Raw genomic sequence first — 21,266 nt, 5'->3', positions numbered from 1 at the left:
TGGGCCAGTAACCAAGTAAGCGTTGGGCCAGTAACCAAGTAAGCGTTTGGCCAGTAACCAAGTAAGCGTTGGGCCAGTAACCAAGTAAGCGTTGGGCCAGTAACCGAAAGGTTGCTAGTACAAATACCTGAGCCGACACGGTGAAAAATCTGTCTGTGCCCTTGAGCAAGACACGTAATCCCAATTTGCTCCTATGGCTGACCTTGTAAAACAACACATTTCACTGCACATATACGGTGTATGTGACCATTTTTTAAAAAATGCTTTAATAGCTCAATACGTAAAGCTAAAAGTTTACAATATGATTTAACTACAGTCACAATGTTCCTCTCATGACAACTGGCCTGACTCTCTCATGACAACTGGCCTGACTCTCTCATGACAACTGGCCTGACTCTCTCATTACAACTGGCCTGACTCTCTCATTACAACTGGCCTGACTCTCTCATTACAACTGGCCTGACTCTCTCACTACAACTGGCCTGACTCTCTCACTACAACTGGCCTGACTCTCTCACTACGACTGGCCTGACTCTCTCACTACAACTGGCCTGACTCTCTCACTACAACTGGCCTGACTCTCTCATTACAACTGGCCTGACTCTCTCACTACAACTGGCCTGACTCTCTCATTACAACTGGCCTGACTCTCTCACTACAACTGGCCTGACTCTCTCACTACAACTGGCCTGACTCTCTCACTACAACTGGCCTGACTCTCTCACTACAACTGGCCTGACTCTCTCACTACAACTGGCCTGACTCTCTCACTACAACTGGCCTGACTCTCTCATTACAACTGGCCTGACTCTCTCTCTCTTATTCGCCACTACTATTAGCGAGCGTATCAACCTACGGCAAGCCCAGGTGGACAAGCTGTACGCAGGGCTGAAGGACCTGGCTGAGGAGCGTCGTGGGCGTCTCCAGGAGAGGCTGAGGCTGACCCAGCTGAAGAGAGAGGTGGACGACCTAGAGCAGTGGATCGCTGAGAGGGAGGTGGTGGCTGGATCCCATGAGCTGGGACAGGACTACGAACATGTCACAGTGAGTAACACTTTTCTACTGTAGTTACTCTGCAGACTATCAGTGACATTTCAACTATCTACTAGCCCTAACCCTGAACTTAACCTTTATCCTAACCCCAGCACTAACCTTAACCCTTATTCTAAACCTAACTGTAACCGTAGCAAGCAGTTGCTTATCAACAGATAGTTTGTTAGTATGACCATCTGTAGAGCATCAATTACTGACCTTCAATTACTTAGTAATCCACAAACAAACACACACTTAGGAACACAACATACACTTAGGAACACAACACACACAGGCACTGATTTCTCACCAACAACACTTTGTTCTTTGTCAGTATGATGTTCATCCATATGTAATCCCTCTCTCCTTAGATGCTGCTGGACAAGTCAGTATGATGTGCAACCATATGTAATCCCCCTCTCTCCTTAGATGCTGCTGGACAAGTCAGTATGATGTTCAACCATATGTAGTCCCTCTCTCCTTAGATGCTGCTGGACAAGTCAGTATGATGTTCAACCATATGTAATCCCTCTCTCCTTAGATGCTGCTGGACAAGTCAGTATGATGTTCAACCATATGTAATCCCTCTCTCCTTAGATGCTGCTGGACAAGTCAGTATGATGTTCAACCATATGTAATCCTGGACAAGTCAGTATGATGTTCAACCATATGTAATCCCTCTCTCTCTTTAGATGCTGCTGGACAAGTCAGTATGATGTTCAACCATATGTAGTCCCTCTCTCTTTAGATGCTGCTGGACAAGTCAGTATGATGTTCAACCATATGTAGTCCCTCTCTCTTTAGATGCTGCTGGACAAGTCAGTATGATGTTCAACCATATGTAACCATATGTCCCTCTCTCCTTAGATGCTGCTGGTCACAACCAATGTAATCCCTCTCTCCTTAGATATGATGTTCAACCATATGTAATCCCCTCTCTTTGGACAAGTCAGTAGATGCTGCTGGACAAGTCAGTATGATGTTCAACCATATGTAATCCCTCTCTCCTTAGATGCTGCTGGACAAGTCAGTATGATGTTCAACCATATGTAATCCCTCTCTCTCTTTAGATGCTGCTGGACAAGTCAGTATGATGTTCAACCATATGTAGTCCCTCTCTCCTTAGATGCTGCTGGACAAGTCAGTATGATGTTCAACCATATGTAATCCCTCTCTCTTTTTAGATGCTGCCCTCTCTCCTTAGGGACAAGTTATGATGTTCAACCATATGTAATCCCTCTCTCTTTAGATGCTGCTGGAGTTTGCAACCATATGTAATCCCTCTCTCCTTAGATGGACACCAGCACCATTGGCCAGGATGTTCGCGTGGATGCGCTGGACGTTAACTGGACAAGTCAGGTCAGGCCGATGACCTCATCGCTGGACAAGTCGGGTCACCCTGAGAACGCCAGCGTGGCAGAGTGGAAGGACGGGCTGAACGAGGCGTGGGCCGACCTGCTGGAGCTGATCGACACGCGCACCCAGATGCTGGCCGCCTCCTACGAGCTGCACCGCTTCCACCAGGACGCCCGTGAGGCCATGGGGAGGGTCCGGGAGAAGAAGGAGGCGCTGCCCTCTGACCTGGGCCGTGACCTCAACACCGTCCAGCACCTCCACCGACAGCACAATGCCTATGAGCACGACATCCAGGCCCTCAGTGGACAGGTAGCCTGCTGCTTTTAACTGTTGACTGCACCATGAATTTCCCTTCAGGGACAATAAAGAAGTTGCATTGAATTCATTTGGCACCATACAACGGGAGTACAGGGATACCTACAGGAACACCAGTCATTACACACACTCTGAACACACTAAAATATTAGATTTAATGCAGACACTATGTGATATTAGCAATTTGTCAGAGCAAAAGGTTAATGGTTTTTAAGCTCCCGTCTGCCCTGTCCCTCTCCATCCCCAGGTGAACCAGGTGCAGGACGACGCAGCACGGCTGCAGAAGGCCTACGCTGGGGAGAAGGCTGAGGAGATCCACCGGAGTGAGCACTCTGTCACTGAGGCCTGGGAGGATCTGCTGGGGGCCGGCCAGGCTCGCCGACACCTCCTGCTGGACACCGTGGAGAAGTTCCGCTTCTTCAACATGGTGCGTGACCTCATGCTGTGGATGGACGGGGTCAACCTGCAGATCGACGCCCACGACAGCCCCAGGTCAGACCTGATCATCTTTCTGTTGTGTGTCATTGTTGTTCTCCAATGTTAGTTTTATTAAGGTCAATGGTTAGGGCCCCAATTTAAAATCCCTTTCACCAATGTATTCCGCTCCCCGCCCCGCCCCACCCTCCAATCCTCTCTCTCTCTCTCAGGGACGTGTCCTCTGCAGGGCTGGTCATAGCCAACCATCAGGACATCAAGTCTGAGATCGAGACCCGGGCAGACAGCTTCACAGCCTGCAATGAGATGGGACACTCTCTCATCAACAACAACCACTATGCAGCTGATGAGGTATGGGCCTGGGCATGTCACCGTTACACCACATACAGTACAGTACACACTCCCGTCAATTCACACACACTAGTATTTAGTCAAGTCATCCTTTTGTCACCAAGATGGCATAGTAGTCAGACGTCCTTTGTCCTCGTCTTGTCGTGTCCCGTATATATATATATATTTACAACTTTCTTCGCATACCTTTTTTATATATATTTTTTCCTTTCCATAAACTCATCTTCAAAACACTCTCCTGCAACCCGCATCACCAATTTATATATATGTAAAAAAATATATATATATTATTTACCTCATCTGTAATCATCCATAGAAGCTAACCAGAAGCTAGCCAGAAGCTAGTTAGCTTCTTTACTGGCTAATCGTTAGTATTCAGCTAACCACGGTTTGTGGTCATCAGCTATCCTTTAGCTCGAAAATCTATCGCCAGTTTTGTACGGCGCATCTCGGACCGGAACATACCGGACCTATTTTTCTCTCCATGTCCCCGGATTTCAATCGCAAGCTCTGGACATTTATAACTGGATCTCGCAGCTAGCTAGCTGCTATCCGTGTGACTATCGGCTTACGTCGATTCCGGAGCAAACATCAATTATTCCGGAGCTAGCCAGCTGAAGAGTTCCGTCAGTCACTCCTGAGCTACAATCACCTATCCGGACCCATTTTACTGCCAACGCGGAGCCCCACCGGGCCTTCAAAACTGGACTACCGATGTTATCTGCCCGAGGGAGTTATTCAGCTGGCTCCTCCGTCGCGACGTTACTTGAACGCCCATCTGCGGTCCGCTAATCGTTAGCTGTCTTATCGGCTGCTATCTGAATAGACCTATCGGACAATTTTTTTTCTTTTTTCTTGGGCCTCTATAACTATATCTATTTTTTTGCGAATTGGATTGATCCCCTCTACCACACGGAACCCCACTAATCCTACCGACGGAAACACACGAGTTGGCTAAAAACAGACCTCCATCCTATGCTAGCTTGCTACCGATGGCCCGGCTAGCTTTCTGAATCGCCGTGACCCCAACCAACCTCACTACTCACTGGACCCTTTTGATCACTCGACTAAGCATGCCTCTCCTTAATGTCAATATGCCTGGTCCATTGCTGTTCTGGTTAGTGTTTATTGGCTTATTTCACTGTAGAGCCTCTAGTCCTGCTTACTATACCTTATCCAACCTATTAGTTCCCCCACCCACACATACGATGACATCTCCTGGTTTCAATGATGATTCTAGAGACAATATCTCTCTCATCATCATTCAATACCTAGGTTTACCTCCACTGTAGTCACATCCTACCATACCTTTTGTCTGTACATTATACCCTGAAGCTATTTTATCGCCCCCAGAAACCTCCTTTTACTCTCTGTTCCAGACGTTCTAGACGACCAATTCTCATTGCTTTTAGCCGTAACCTTATCCTACTCCTCCTCTTTTCCTCTGGTGATGTAGAGGTGAATCCAGGCCCTGCAGTGCCTAGCTCCACTCCTATTCCCCAGGCGCTCTCTTTTGATGACTTCTGTAACCGTAATGGCCTTGGTTTCATGCATGTTAACATTAGAAGCCTCCTTCCTAAGTTTGTTTTATTCACTGCTTTAGCACACTCTGCCAACCCGGATGTTCTAGCTGTGTCTGAATCCTGGCTTAGGAAGACCACCAAAAATTCTGAAATTTTCATCCCAAACTACAACATTTTCAGACAAGATAGAACTGCCAAAGTGGGCGGTGTTGCAATCTACTGCAAAGATAGCCTGCAGAGTTCTGTCCTACTATCCAGGTCTGTACCCAAACAATTGGACTTCTACTTTTAAAAATCCACCTCTCTAAAAACAAGTCTCTCACCGTTGCCACCTGCTATAGACCACCCTCTGCCCTCAGCTGTGCTCTGGACACCATATGTGAACTGATTGCCCCCCCATCTATCTTCAGAGCTCGTGCTGCTAGGCGACCTAAACTGGAACATGCTTAACACCCCAGCCATCATACAATCTAAGCTTGATGTCCTCAATCTCACATAAATTATCAATGAACCTACCAGGTACCTCCCCAAAGCCATAAACACGGGCACCCTCATAGATATCATCCTAACCAACTTGCCCTCTAAATACACATCTGCTGTCTTCAACCAAGATCTCAGCGATCACTGCCTCATTGCCTGCATCCGTAATGGGTCAGCGGTCAAACGACCTCCACTCATCACTGTCAAACGTTCCCTGAAACACTTCAGCGAGCAGGCCTTTCTAATCGACCTGGCCGGGGTATCCTGGAAGGATATTGTTCTCATCCCGTCAGTAGAGGATGCCTTTTTTTTATTTATTTTTTTATGCCTTCCTAACCGTCTTAAATAAGCATGCCCCATTCAATACATTTAGAACCAGGAACAGATATAGCCCTTGGTTCTCCCCAGACCTGACTGCCCTTAACCAACACAAAACATCCTATGGCGTTCTGCATTAGCATCAAACAGCCCCCGTGATATGCAGCTTTTCAGGGAAGCTAGAAACCATTATACACAGGCAGTTAGAAAAGCCAAGGCTAGCTTTTTCAAGCAGATATTTGCTTCCTGCAACACTAACTCAAAAACGTTCTGGGACACTGTAAAGTCCATGGAGAATAAGAACACCTCCTAGCTGCCCACTGCACTGAAGATAGGAAACACTGTCACCACTGATAAATCCACTATAATTGAGAATTTCAATAAGCATTTTTCTACGGCTGGCCATGCTTTCCACCAGGCTACCCCTACCCTGGTCAACAGCACTGCACCCCCCACAGCAACTCGCCCAAGCCTTCCCCATTTCTCCTTCTCCCAAATCCAGTCAGCTGACGTTCTGAAAGAGCTGCAAAATCTGGACCCTACAAATCAGCCGGGCTAGACAATCTGGACCCTTACTTTCTAAAATGATCTGCCGAAATTGTTGCCACCCCTATTACTAGCCTGTTCAACCTCTCTTTCGTGTCGTCTGAGATTCCCAAAGATTGGAAAGCAGCTGCGGTCATCCCCCTCTTCAAAGGGGGACACACTCTTGACCCAAACTGCTACAGACCTATATCTATCCTACCCTGCCTTTCTAAGGTCTTCAAATCCCATTTCGAATCTCACCATACCCTCTCTGCTATGCAATCTGGTTTCAGAGCTGGTCATGGGTGCACCTCAGCCACGCTCAAGGTCCTAAACGATATCTTAACCGCCATCGATAAGAAACATTACTGTGCAGCCGTATTCATTGATCTGGCCAAGGCTTTCGACTCTGTCAATCACCACATCCTCATCGGCAGACTCGACAGCCTTGGTTTCTCAAATGATTGCCTCGACTGGTTCACCAACTACTTCTCTGCTGTCCGGACCTCTGGCAGTCTCTATGGGGGTGCCACAGGGTTCAATTCTTGGACTGACTCTCTTCTCTGTATACATCAATGATGTCGCTCTTGCTGCTGGTGAGTCTCTGATCCACCTCTACGCAGACGACACCATTCTGTATACTTCTGGCCCTTCTGTGTTAACTGTGTTAACAACCCTCCAGGCAAGCTTCAATGCCATACAACTTTCCTTCCGTGACCTCCAATTGCTCTTAAATACAAGTAAAACTAAATGCATGCTCTTCAACCAATCACTGCCTGCACCTGCCCGCCTGTCCAACATCACTACTCTGGACGGCTCTGACTTAGAATACGTGGACAACTACAAATACTTAGGTGTCTGGTTAGACTGTAAACTCTCCTTCCAGACTCACAATAAGCATCTCCAATCCAAAATTACATCTAGAATCGACTTCCTATTTCGTAACAAAGCATCCTTCACTCATGCTGCCAAACATACCCTTGTAAAACTGACCATCCTACCAATCCTAGACTGGTATGTAATTTACAAAATAGCCTCCAATACCCTACTCAACAAATTGGATGCAGTCTATCACAGTGCCATCCGTTTTGTCACCAAAGCCCCATATACTACCCACCATTGCGAGCTGTACGCTCTCATTGGCTGGCCCTCGCTTCATACTCGTCGCCAAACCCACTGGCTTCATGTCATCTACAAGACCCTGCTAGGTAAAGTCCCCCCTTATCTCAGCTCGCTGGTCACCATAGCATCACCCACCTGTAGCACGCGCTCCAGCAGAAACCAATTCTTTCATTGGCCGCCTCTCCTTCCAGTTCTCTGCTGCCAATGACTGGAACAAACTACAAAAATCTCTGAAACTGGAAACACATCTCCCTCACTAGCTTTAGGCACCAGCTGTCAGAGCAGCTCACAGATTACTGCACCTGTACATAGCCCACCTATGATTTAGCCCAAACAACTACCTCTTTCCCTACTGTATTTATTTTATTTTATTTATTTATTTATTTTGCTCCTTTCCACCCCATTATTTTTATTTCTACTTTGCACATTCTTCCATTTGCAAATCTACCATTCCAGTGTTTTACTTGCTATATTGTATTTACTTTGCCACCATTGCCTTTTATTTGCCTTTACCTCCCTTATCTCACCTCATTAGCTCACATCGTATATAGACTTGTTTCTACTGTATTATTGACTGTATGTTTGTTTTACTCCATGTGTAACTCTGTGTTGTTGTATGTGTTGAACTGCTTTGCTTTATCTTGGCCAGGTCGCAATTGTAAATGAGAACTTGTTCTCAACTTGTCTACCTGGTTAAATAAAGATGAAATAAACATTAAAAAAGGGATTAGGACTAAATCCAATGTCAAAGGTGTGTTTACGCAACGTGTGAGTAGGGTTTGTATTGTGCAGTTTGTTCATGTGGTGTTATTGATCTGCCTCAATTCAGATCCGGGAGAAACTGGACCAGCTCCAAGGCAAGAGAGACGAGATCAACAACAAATGGCAGGACAAGATGGACCACCTGCAGATCGGTATGTGTACTTCAGGCTGTGGTGGTGGTGTTTCTTCATTTGTTTGTGTTTGTAATACATTTTAAATGTTTTAATTTTAGTCATTTAGCAGATGCGACTTACAAGTGTGTGTGTGCGCGCGTGTTAGCGCGCGTGTGTTAGTGCTTGTCTGTTCAGGTGTGTTTTAGCATGTGTGTTTGGGTGTGTGTTTGCATGTTTGTGTTTCAGCTGTGTTTGTGGGGAGGGAGGGAGGGGTCCTTTCATGGTTACTCATTTTTTTTCTCCTGTCCCTCTGTCTCAGTTCTGGAGGTGCTGCAGTTTGGCCGGGATGCATATGTGGCAGAGACATGGCTGGCAGGCCAGGAGCCCCTGGTGCGAGGGGCCGAGCTGGGCTCTAACGTGGATGAGGTGGAGAGCCTGATCAAACGCCACGAGGCCTTTGAGAAGCTAGCCGCCGGCTGGGAGGAGCGCTTCACCCTGCTGGAGAAACTCACTACGGTGAGAGGAGGGCAACGGGGTGGGGGCAGGACTGGAGGGAGGAGGGGGACTGGGCAGGACTGGAGGGAGGAGGGGAACAAGTGGCAGGAGAAAATGGGTCAAGGTTAATTAAGAGGTGGTAAATTGGATGATGGTGGACCAGGGTAGGAGTTGGGAGGATTCATGTGCTTGGCATTGTTAGGAAGGTAGGGTAGTGTCTCCTCTAACAGCCACTAACCTGGGCTTCTCTTTTAGCTAGAGGAGCAGGAGATCCAGAGGCAGAGAGAGGAGGAGGAGAGGGCGAGGCGACCCCCCACACCACCACCTACAGAAGAGGTGGCCCCGTCTGAGGCTGAAACACATGATGCCAGGTAAGACTGGAGGAACTCCTAGTAACCAGAGATATTTGATGGTTTTCTTTCCTTCATATTTTCCCGCTAGATGTCGTTCTCACTCCCTTTCCTCCTCCTGTGTAACCCAGGACCAGCCTGGACCAGACCACACTGAACCAGTCAGTATCAGTGAATGGAATCCACAGCGACCAGGACACCTCACAGGTGAGAGAGGACATTGCGAGGCAGAATATCCATATTGAGTCAAATCTAGACAAATATTCTTACCTCCTGTTTAATATACTCAAATTAAACAATTTAAAAGCCCCCTATTAAACTTCGTATTTAAATATTCCAGATTTTCACCACATTATACAGTGCATTCGGAAAGTATTCAGACCCCTTCCCTTTTTCCATGATTTGTTACATTACAGCCTAATTCTAAAATGGATTTATTATTTTTTTAAATGTCCTCATCAGTCTACACACAATATCCCATAATGACAAAGCGAAAACAGTTTTTAAACATTTTTGCAAATGTATAAAAAAAACTGAAATACATTATTTACATAAGTATTCAGACCCTTTGCTATGAGACTCAAAATTGAGCTCAGGTGCATCCTGTTTCCATTGATCATCCTTGAGATGTTTCCTCAACTTGATTGGAGTCCACCTGTGGTAAATTCAATTGATTGGACATGATTTGGAAAGGCACACATCTGTCTATATAAGGTCCCACAGTTGACAGTGCATGTCAGAGCAAAAACCAAGCCATGAGGTCGTAGGAATTGTCCTTTGAGCTCTGAGAGATTGTGTCGAGGCACAGATCTGGGGAAGGGTACAAAACATTTCTGCAGGTCCATTGAAGGTCCCCAAGGACACAGTGGCCTCCATCGTTCTTAAATGGAAGAAGATTAGAACCACCAAGACTCTTCCTATAGCTGGCCGCCCGGCCAAACTGAGCAATCAGGGGTGAAGGGCCTTGGTCAAGGAGGTGACCAAGAACCCGATGATCAGTCTGACAGGGATCCAGAGTTCCTCTGTGGAGATGAGAGAACCTTCCAGAAGGACAACCATCTCTGCAGCACTCCACCAATCAGGCCTTTATGATAGAGTGGCCAGACTGAAGGCACTCCTCAGTAAAAGGCACATGGCAGCCCGCTTGGAGTTTGCCAAAAAGCACCTAAAGGACTCTCAGACCCTGAGAAACAAGATTCTCTGGTCTGATGAAACCAAGATTGAACTCTTTGTCCTGAATGCCAAGCGTCACATCTGGAGGAAACCTGGCACCATCCCTACAGTGAAGCATGGTGCTGGCAGCATCATGCTGTGGTAATGTTTTTAGAGGGAAAGATGAACGGAAAGATGAACAGAGTAAAGTACAGAGAGATCCTTGATGGAAACCTGCTCCAGAGCGCTCAGGACGTCAGACTGGGGAGAAGGTTCACCTTCCAACAGGACAACGACTATAAGCACTCAGCCAAGACAACGCAGGAGTGGCTTCGGGACAAGTTTCTGAATGTCCTTGAGTGACCCGGCCAGAGCCCTGACTTGAGCCCGATCTAACATGTCTGGAGAGACTTGAAAATAGCTGTGCAGCGACGCTCCCCATCCAACCTCACAGAGCTTGAGAGGATCTGCAGAGAAGAATGGAGAAACTCTCCAAATACAGGTATGCCAAGCTTGTAGCATCATACCCAAGAAGACTCCAGGCTGTAATCGCTGCCAAAGGTGCTTCAACAAAGTATTAAGTAAAGGGTCTGAATACTTATGTAAATGTGATATTTAAGTTTTTTTATTTTAATACAGTTGCAAACATTTTTTTTTTTTAACCGTTTTTGCCTTGTCATTATGGGGTATTCAGTGTAGGTTGATGTGGGGGGGAAAACAATTTAATCCATTTTAGAATAAGGCTGTAACATAATAAAATGTGGAACAATTTAAGGGGTCTGAATTCTTTCCGAATGTAAGTCCATAAAGTGTTGTTTTATGTCTTGTTCCTCTTCATGTTGTCTTGTCCATATGTTTTGAGGAGATTTGAATGAAATCATTTTTTTATGTTCTATGTGTGAGAGAATGTATTTAGTATAACTCATGTGGATAACTGGATCCAAACCTTTAAGTATACAAAAGTTTGGCCACACCTACTCAGTCAAGGGTTTTTCTTAATTTTTTACTTTTTTCTACATTGTAGAATAATAGTGAAAACATCAAAACTATGAAATAACATATGGAATCATGTAGTAACCCAAAAAATATTTGAGATTCTTTACCTTGATGACAGCATTACACACACTTGGCATTCTCTCAACCAGCTTCATGAGGTAGTCACCTGGAATGCATTTAAATTAACAGGTGTGCCTCTTTAAAAGTTCATTTGTGCAATTTCTTTCCTTACCTATGAGGTGTCCGCATTTCTTAATGCGTTTGAGCCAATCAGTTGTGTTGTGACAAGGTAGGGGTGGTATACAGAAGATAGTCCTATTTGGTAAAAGACCAAGTCCATATTATGGCAATAACAGCTCAAATAAGCAAAGAGAAATGACAGTCCATCATTACTTTAAGACATGAAGGTCAGTCAATCTGGAAAATGTCAAGAACATTGACAGTTTCTTCAAGTGCTGTTACAAAAACCATTGTTGGGGTTCGTTCCTTGTTCCTTGTCAATCATTTGCTTATTGGGGAAATTAGCATTCAGACAATATCTTTAAGTAAATCAATTATTCACTTATTAATGCAATTGCAGACAGAAGTTTACAACAGGAACATAGCATGCATGTTTCCTAGTAAGTTCTTCAAAATAGTAAAGGGTCCAAGTTATTTTATTAAGCCCGAAGTCCAGCCTTAGTGATGTCACTGCCTACGTCATTACCTTCGACTCATGAGGCCAAGCCCATGCCTACACAGCTATACAAACAAGAGTTTCAGTTTTATCTAAAGGCTCAGCAGTGAACGTCCACTCCCCAAGTTGATATATAGTGGAATGTCTGACTAGTCTCTTATCTCTTTCACTCCCCTGCAGGATTCATTCTCACAGACACCCTGTTTTGACTGCCATAACTCACACATCTCTCAGACCGTTTCTTTATAAGAGGCAGAGACTAGAAAATAACTGTGGAGCAATATTAAACCTTATAATGCATATATATATTATTCATCTGTAGTTCTAGGACCCTATAAATGTAAAGAGTCTTATAACCCTTTCCCTTCTATTAATACCACATAGGCATAATCAGTTATTATAATGCATCAAACAATTGGTAGAGCCCCTCTCATGACCCCAAGGTGAACCCAACACCATCAAGCGCTATGGTGAAACTGGCTGTTCTGAGGACCGCCACATAAAAGGAAGACCCAGAGTTACCTCTGCTGCAGAGGATAAGAGACCCAGAGTTACCAGAGACCCAGAGTTACCAGAGACCCAGAGTTACCTCTGCTGCAGAGGATAAGAGACCCAGAGTTACCTCTGCTGCAGAGGATAAGAGACCCAGAGTTACCAGAGACCCAGAGTTACCTCTGCTGCAGAGGATAAGAGACCCAGAGTTACCTCTGCTGCAGAGGATAAGAGACCCAGAGTTACCAGAGACCCAGAGTTACCTCTGCTGCAGAGGATAAGAGACCCAGAGTTACCTCTGCTGCAGAGGATAAGAGACCCAGAGTTACCTCTGCTGCAGAGGATAAGAGACCCAGAGTTACCAGAGACCCAGAGTTACCTCTGCTGCAGAGGATAAGAGACCCAGAGTTACCTCTGCTGCAGAGGATAAGAGACCCAGAGTTACCTCTGCTGCAGAGGATAAGAGACCCAGAGTTACCTCTGCTGCAGAGGATAAGAGACCCAGAGTTACCAGAGACCCAGAGTTACCTCTGCTGCAGAGGATAAGAGACCCAGAGTTACCTCTGCTGCAGAGGATAAGAGACCCAGAGTTACCTCTGCTGCAGAGGATAAGAGACCCAGAGTTACCAGAGACCCAGAGTTACCTCTGCTGCAGAGGATAAGAGACCCAGAGTTACCTCTGCTGCAGGATAAGAGATAGAGTTACCAGAGACCCAGAGTTACCTCTGCTGCAGAGGATAAGAGACCCAGAGTTACCTCTGCTGCAGAGGATAAGAGACCCAGAGTTACCTCTGCTGCAGAGGATAAGAGACCCAGAGTTACCTCTGCTGCAGAGGATAAGAGACCCAGAGTTACCTCTGCTGCAGAGGATAAGAGACCCAGAGTTACCTCTGCTGCAGAGGATAAGAGACCCAGAGTTACCAGAGACCCAGAGTTACCTCTGCTGCAGAGGATAAGAGACCCAGAGTTACCAGGGACCCAGAGTTACCAGCCCAAATAAATCCATCACAGAGTTCAAGTAACAGACACATCTCAACATCAACTGTTCAAAGGAGACTGTGTGAATCAGGCCTTCATGTTCTAATTTCTGCAAAGAAACCACTACTTAAGGACACCAATAATTATGGACACCAATAAGAAGAAGAGAATTGCTTGGGCCAAGAAACACGAGCAATGGACATTAGACCCCTGGAAATCTGTCCTTTGGTCTGATGAGTCCAAATTAGACTTTTGGTTCGAACCGCAGTGTCTCAGAGACGCAGAGTAGGCGGACGGATGATCTCCGCAGGTGTGGTTCCCACCATGAAGCATGGAGGAGGAGGTGTCATGTGTGGGGGTGCTTTGCTGGTGACACTGTCGCCAATTTTATTTATAATTCAAGGCACAACTTAACCAGCATGGCTACCACAGCATTCTGCAGCGATACACCATCCCATTTGGTTTGCGCTTAGTGGGACTATCATTTGTTTTTCAACAGGACAATGACCCAACGCACCTTCAGGCTGTGTAAGGAAAAGCAGACAACAAGTGTTTAGCATATGTGGGAACTCCTTCAAGACTGTTGGAAAAGCAATCCAGGTGAAGCTGGTTGAGAGAATGCCAAGAGTGTGCAAAGCTGTCATCAAGGGAAAGGGTGGCTACTTTGAAGAATCGCAAATATAAAATATATTTTGATTTGTTTAACACATTTTTTGGTTACTACATGACTCCATATGTGTTATTTCATAGTTTTGATGTTATTCTACAATGTAGAAAATTGTAAAAATCAAGCAAAACCTTTGAATGAGTAGCTGTGTCCAAATTTTTGACTGGTACTGTACGTTAGACGTGAGTCACTGTTTGTCTATTTATGATATAAGTGTGTGTGTCAAATTGTAATATCTATTTGTGTGTGTATGTGTGTGTGTCAGGGTCTCTTTCAAAAACGTTAGCATAGTGTAGCATGCTATTTTCAAGCACAAGGACTTCTTAACAATGTCTTGTTGCATCTTTACCTGCAGTCTTTATCAGTATCATCAGTGTCAGTGGGAAAGAAAGAGAAATGTGAACCTGTCTCTAAACCTGTGTCTAAGCCAAAGCATCCGCCGCGTGTGAGTACCTATCCTAGCCCTAGCCAAGCTTCCTCATCCCCCCCATCACTGCCCTCACTCAGCTCCTGGTCTACTGCAGTACCTCAGCATGGCCGAATAGAGGGCGCCATCAGTCTGTCACTGCTGTACCATTTTGCTTTATTTGATTGAGGAAAAGCACACAGTCCCATTGATGTTCAGGCTTCCATGCCTTACACAGATTACAATAATGATGTCATTATGTCTCAATGAAGGAATCTTGGGCTCTCAAGCCTTTCTGGGTGCTGTTCCGTTTGTGCTCATCTTCAAAAGGACCAGGACATGAGTGTTTGTAAGAGCAGTTAGTTGCTGTAGTAGTTTCAGCACCAAGCTATTGTTAGTACGATGTGAGTGTTGTCCTAAATTGGAAACCATAGCTGTCTCCTACATAACAGGTCCATGGGTGGTGTGGGCCTAGCTTGGGTGGGTGGTTTTGAAAGCGATGTTAGTAGGAAAAGTTTTCTTGACGAGAGGAAATGTTGATTTCCTTTCCAAATGAATTTGATGTTGTGTGCCAGGAAACGAAGATAACAATGCCACACCCCCTTTAAGCATATCATAGCAACACCATTGGAACACGTTGTGCTGCTTTTGTCATGTTCAAGTCTTGATTGTAAAAATGTAAACATATATTTCAACATTTTTCTCAGTTGCCCTGTAAGGCAGGATATGACGTCCAGATGAAGGTTGACCCTCCATCTGTGGGCTTGTAGCTGTTCTGTTCTCCATGTGTCTGTTGGTGTGTTTCTGTGTCAGTCTTTGTGTAGTCCTGTATGTTTTCTACACCATGTTCAAAGCTACCATATGAATATGGCCATTTTGCTGGTGTCCCTAAAACATTGATAATTTTGTCAACTTCAGACCGACAGTCAATGGACTGGACTTACAGGCTTTTGGAATGGTTTTGTTCTGACTGCCGTGTGTCTTCCATCTTGGACAACAGGGTTCTGACTCTGACTCTGTGAATGGTCCGGGAGAGACAGCGGGCTGGCGTCTTCACGCCTGGACCCGTCTGCCACGCTACCCAGCAAGAGAGCTGACCCTGGCACAGATGCCATGGAGGGCATGCTCTACCGCAAGCAGGAGATGGAGTCCCATGCCAAGAAGGCAGCTAGCAGGTAAGACATCAGGAGGGGAATGGGGCAGGGGGCATGGAGGGCCGTCTTGGAGGGAGAGTGAGAGTTCCCTGAAGGGTAAATGGAGAGCCCTAGTTCATATAGACTTCTGTTGAAGGATGGGATTAATTTAAGCAAATGCAATATCAATTTAAGATTAAGTTCAATTTAAATAGAATTTATGAAATTTACATGCTTTTGTTTCAGAAAATTACATTTTGTATGTGGTGTGTCGCCATGAACTCTTTGGTGATGTCCCTAACCTTTTCAGGCGCATGCCTGCATGCCTTCCGCCAACAGCTTCTCTCTCTCTTCCCATAGGTCCTGGCAGAATGTGTACTGTGTTCTGCGTAAGGGCAGCCTTGGCTTCTACAAGGACCAGAAGAGCGCCTCCAGCGGGATCCCCTACCACGGAGAAGTCCCCATCAGCCTGGGAGAGGCTGTGTGTGAGGTGGCACACGATTACAAGAAGAGGAAACACGTCTTCAAGTTACGGTGAGAGGAGAGGGAGGGGGAACTGGCCGGTTTGAATAGAGAATAGTCTTGTAAACTTAACTTAAAAGCAAGGGAGTGTGATATGCATCTATACTGACCCAAGTTTTCTGTTCTACATTGTGTGTCTGCAGGCTAGGGGACGGTAAGGAGTTCCTGTTCCAAGCTAAAGATGAGGTGAGTGTCACATTTCAAACCAAACAAGATTCTGATGCTCCTCTGATGTATGTGATCTACTGAGGACTAACCCTGTGTTGTCTGTCCCAGACGGAGATGGCCTCGTGGATCCACTCCATTCATAGCTCCATCCCAGCAGGGGGGTCAGGAGACCACTCCCCCAGAGGCCCCAGGGCCCTGAGCCGAGCCATGACTATGCCCCCATCTCCCCCAGCTCAGCAGACGCTGCCGGAGTCACCATGCGCAACAAGGAGGGCAAGGAGAGGGACCGGGAGAAGAGGTTCAGCTTCTTTGGAAAGAAGAAATAAAACATTTGTAAAACAACAACATCAAGGAAAATTATATTCCTCAAAATTCCAACAAACTGAAACAGGCAGAAATGAAAGCACTCTTGTTGCATAAACGCATCGCTGTCGGCCGGGGTCCTGAGGGGTTTGTCTATTTCTGGCTCACACAGAGTTTGCTCTTTCTCGCTCTCTCCTCTCTATTTTCATTTGTCATCTCTTTCTCTTTTATATCTCTCTTTCCTTCTCCATCTCTCACATTTGGCTTCATCCTACCGATGTAAGCCCTTGTCCATAGCTTTAGTTGCATTTTCAGCCGATACGCAGCGTTTGTTGATCAGAGTCACTAATAAGAACTCTCTTTGGCCTCATCATCGGGGGAAACCAAGGGGTTTGTTGGGAGAGGGGAGGGCAGGGGTTGGTTAGCATTAGAACCGAGGGCTAAGAGGACCCTCAAAGTCAATTCTCTTTCATTCACCCACACTGGATCATTTGTTGGTTTAAATTAGTCCCGGCTCAACCAATCTTTAGACAAGCAAAATACTTTAATGCTGTTTTACCAATAACAGAGAAACTGTTGTAAAGAGTGCTGTCCCCAGGTCCCCTCTTCCAGTCTCTCCTTTTCTCTATCATGCTCCTTGGGAAGCCCCATATCTTTTCTTTTTTTTGGTTTTGGTGTTATTATTATTTATCTTTTTGCTGTTGCAGGTTTTGAGGGGGAACATTAAAATAAATAATTTAAAGAGTATGTCAGTAGATTTCTTTAGTCATGTTGCAGAGCAAAACAAGAGTTTGATCTACGGGACCATGTTGGTCTTGTTTCTTTTGTTGAGGAAAGACCGTTATTGAGGTGTTTAAAATAATGCTCAGTAACTTTTAGCAGTGTGCAGTAAGTGATTTTCACCAGTGGGAAATTATATATATTTAAAGTGGTTTTATTTTAACTTGGATCTTGCCTGTATTTGATTTTGTTCTGCTGAGGGATTATTTCTGATTTTGAATTTTGTTGTTTCTATTCAAACCAGAGAGAGTTTGTTTTCTAGTAAGGGTGAGAGTGGGAGTTATGGTGATATGGGTTTTGCATGTGTATTTTTTTTTGGTTATTCTAAATCCGAAGCGTCCAGTTGGATGCTGCTTTTCTGACTTAACATACACACACACACACACACCATATATACACACACACACACTCACCATATATACACACACAAACGCTCAAAGAAGTTGTTGGGATGGCTTTCTTTAAGGATTCTTGTTTGTTTTTTTGGTTTGAATATGTAGATGACAATGCTAATTAATGAAACATTCCTTCTAGATGCTTTTCAGACTTCACATACTTCCTCCTGATCCCTCTGTTGTTTTTTAATGGGATGGCTGGGGCAGGTTATCACTGTTGGTTACCACTGCCATTGCCAAACACTAGTGAGGATTGTAAGCAGAAGCACATCAATGTGGCATAGGGTTGCAGAGGTTGGCTAGTAGGAAGAGGAGGGTGGAGGGTTCATTTCAGATGGGGTAGGGTTGGACGCTGAGGGCTGAGATTCCTTCTATTTGAATAGTGCTTAATCACAAAGGAGGCTTTATCGATCACAAAACAAATCTCAGAAGAATGTTTAATATGTGCCCCTTGGCATTGACTCAGTGTATGTATATGGATTCTGTACCCAGGTTCCATTGAGCGTATACGGACAGGCTCACCCGCATCAGCGGTTGAAGGAAGAGAAATGCTAGCATAGCTGTGTTGGATTGGAAGAGGCGTAACCATGGAGAGCTTTCCTCACTTGATGGTGACTGAGAGAATAGTCTTAAATTGTTTTTCTGGAGGGCTTTGAGCTCCTCCATATGTGGCATGACTTCATGTAGGATTGTACTTGTATGTGTCTCGTTGTTGTCGCCAATTCTCTTCTACTTTGATGTTATTGGTACATGAGATTCACCCGTAAGCGATGTACAGCATGGCATGATACCATGAAGCACATGATACCATGAAGCCCATGATACCATGAAGCCCATGATACCATGAAGCCCATGCTGTGGAAGGTGGTGTATTACACCAGAATGCCCAGGTGTATCATTAGTACCCCTCCCCAGCAGTTTGGAAAGAATTCACATTGGGCAAAAAGAAAATACTATTATTTGATATAATTTAATCAAAGTAAAGATGACATTTACAGCGACGTCGGGTCCTGGCACAGTGAGTGATTTATTTTAGTGTCTGAGATGAGTGGAAGGTTTCTGTACAAGAAACTGCTCAAAACACAGAAAAATCCTAATTTCTTGTAGCCAATGGTATCTGTTACTCGGTGGTAGGCTTATCTGGGGCAAGGGTGTGGCCTACCAAAGCCCAGTTAGGTTATTGTTTGACTGAGATGGCTCACCCTATACCAGAGAGGGAAAGAACCACAGTGAATAAATGTCAGAAATGTGAAGCTTTTCAACAGGCAAGACTATTGCCATTTCAGTTCATATGATTTGGGGTAAATAAGCAGCAGTAAAGCCATACAAGAGGCTGTAGACTACTTGGTCTGCCTTGGTTTGTATCCCAGCTGTGAGCCTAAGCTCTTGATCTCAGCCTACAGTTTGAACCCCACTGACCTGTTAAATGAGACAACAAAGTCTGCGATGCTCAAGAGTAGAGCTGAGTGAGCCTCGCTCTGTGGTATTCACTGTGAAAAACTACTATCGGGCAGTTGGTGCCAGATCGGCCATAGCACTTCTAAAAGTAGCTCGTGTTGCCCTCTACTGGCTGAACTGCTCCCACAGTGACCCAGTTCAAATCCTGGGCAGGTTATACACAGACATGAGCAGGTTCCTCAGGCCCATTCTACTATGAATTCTTATTAATGTTAATGGCTTTTAAGATGGGTTGGACAAATTGGTCATGTGATGGACATACTTGGAGACACACTACCTCTCTCTTGCTTTCTCCTCTCTCTTACACTCTCACACACTCACACATATCCACACACAGATATACCAAGGTGGAATGACCCTGGCCTTCCAGTCAAGCAGAAAGATGTGGAGCTGATTGTGATTTGGTGCCAGATTTGGGTTGATGTTGTGCAGTCTGTGTGTTACTGGTGAGTGTTGAGCATAAAGGGATAGACTGTATTATTGATGGTGAGAGAGAGCCTAAGAGGGTTTTGAGCATTTTGGTTTAAAAAGTTAGTGGAACACCTAAAAAGGTTTCTTGGTCTCTTATTTGAAGAGAAAAAGAAACACAGTATACATTAACCAGAGGACTGATGGCAAATTTGAGCTTCCATTTTCTAGAGTTAGACAGGAGATGTCTCACGGGGTTCTTGTATTTTCTCATCCAGTAGTCTGATCTGTTTTGCAGCGTTTGATAAACCTTTCCACCCACTGCCATTTCCTTTTTTTATAACGTCATTTCCTTCTTCTGTGACTTAACTAATTGCGAGTTGTGAATACCACTACTATGATTAATTATTATTATTGCTACTGTTACTACTACTCTTAATACTGCAACATATTTGTAACTACAACTATAACTGCTGTCCATTTTCAGGTACGTGTCTGTAATGCCAGACCCTTCCACAAGATGTCAGTGTGCTGTGGAGCATTTTCATTACAGATCGAAAATAATGTTTGTTGACTTGTGTATCTACATCTAATATTAGGAATAATAAAACATGGTTTAAAGGAAAACAAGAACAGTGTTATCACTAAAGCATGTATTAAGGTATTGTGTATGTTTCTGAAGGTTAAGTCCTGAGATCAGTGGCGAACACATCTAATCTTGGACAGATGGTCTTTGGCGACACCCCTCCAAGGCCTGTGGAGATGCAGGGTGTCCAGGTGAGGATGAACTTTCATCACTGAAACACTAGTACTTTTTGATGTGTGCATTCTGTGCTATATACTTTACTGTGGGGTCCGAAGGAGATTTTGTTTAACAAGTATTAATTATATTTGTCAGAAAGGTAGCGGTCAAAATGATTAACAACCCGGTTTTCAATACCTCACCTTGCGAGGATAACGCCACTGAGCCTTTTTCTTAAATGATTTATGAGTTGGAGAACACACAGAGGGATCTTAGACCATTCCTGCATACAGAATCCTTCCTGATTGAGCACTGGTAAAAGAAAAGTTGTCCATGTACTTTCAAGGTGCAGAATTGGGAAAATACAGTCATATCCTCAAGTACACAGCATGCTGACGCAGAGAGCTGAGGGAGGAAAGGGATTTTCGATATATCCTGTCTCACGTTGGCTGGCCTGGAACAAACACACCTCTTGTTCTTGATAAAAAAATTACTTGGCTGTGCTTGCCCTGCTCTGTGTACTCTTAAAGTGGCGTCTGAGGCACTCAGTTCAATGCATGTCAGAGGCCCAAGTTACCTTACAGGTCTTTCATTATTAATCAGGTCAAATTTGTCACATGCGCCAAATACAACTGCTGTAGACTTTATCTTGAAACGCTTGCTTATGAGTTTAAAAGCAATTAAAATACAATAGTAACACGAGGAATAAAATAAACAAGAATGGAGCTACAGTGGGGAGAACATGTATTTGATACACTGCCAATTTTTCAGGTCTTCCTACTTACAAAGCATGTAGAGGTCTAATTTATCATA

General features: G+C 44.8%; 1 pseudogene; it reads left to right on the top strand.

The window, feature by feature from the left end:
- LOC115101359 (spectrin beta chain, non-erythrocytic 1-like) overlaps positions 1-17,417 on the top strand; it is a 103,303-nt pseudogene extending 85,886 nt beyond the window's left edge.
- Positions 17,418-21,266: the final 3,849 nt, after the last annotated feature.

Source organism: Oncorhynchus nerka, linkage group LG19 (genome assembly GCF_034236695.1).
Source record: "Oncorhynchus nerka isolate Pitt River linkage group LG19, Oner_Uvic_2.0, whole genome shotgun sequence".
NCBI classification, from domain to species: Eukaryota; Metazoa; Chordata; class Actinopteri; order Salmoniformes; family Salmonidae; genus Oncorhynchus; species Oncorhynchus nerka.
This window is presented reverse-complemented; position numbering and strand designations above follow the sequence as displayed.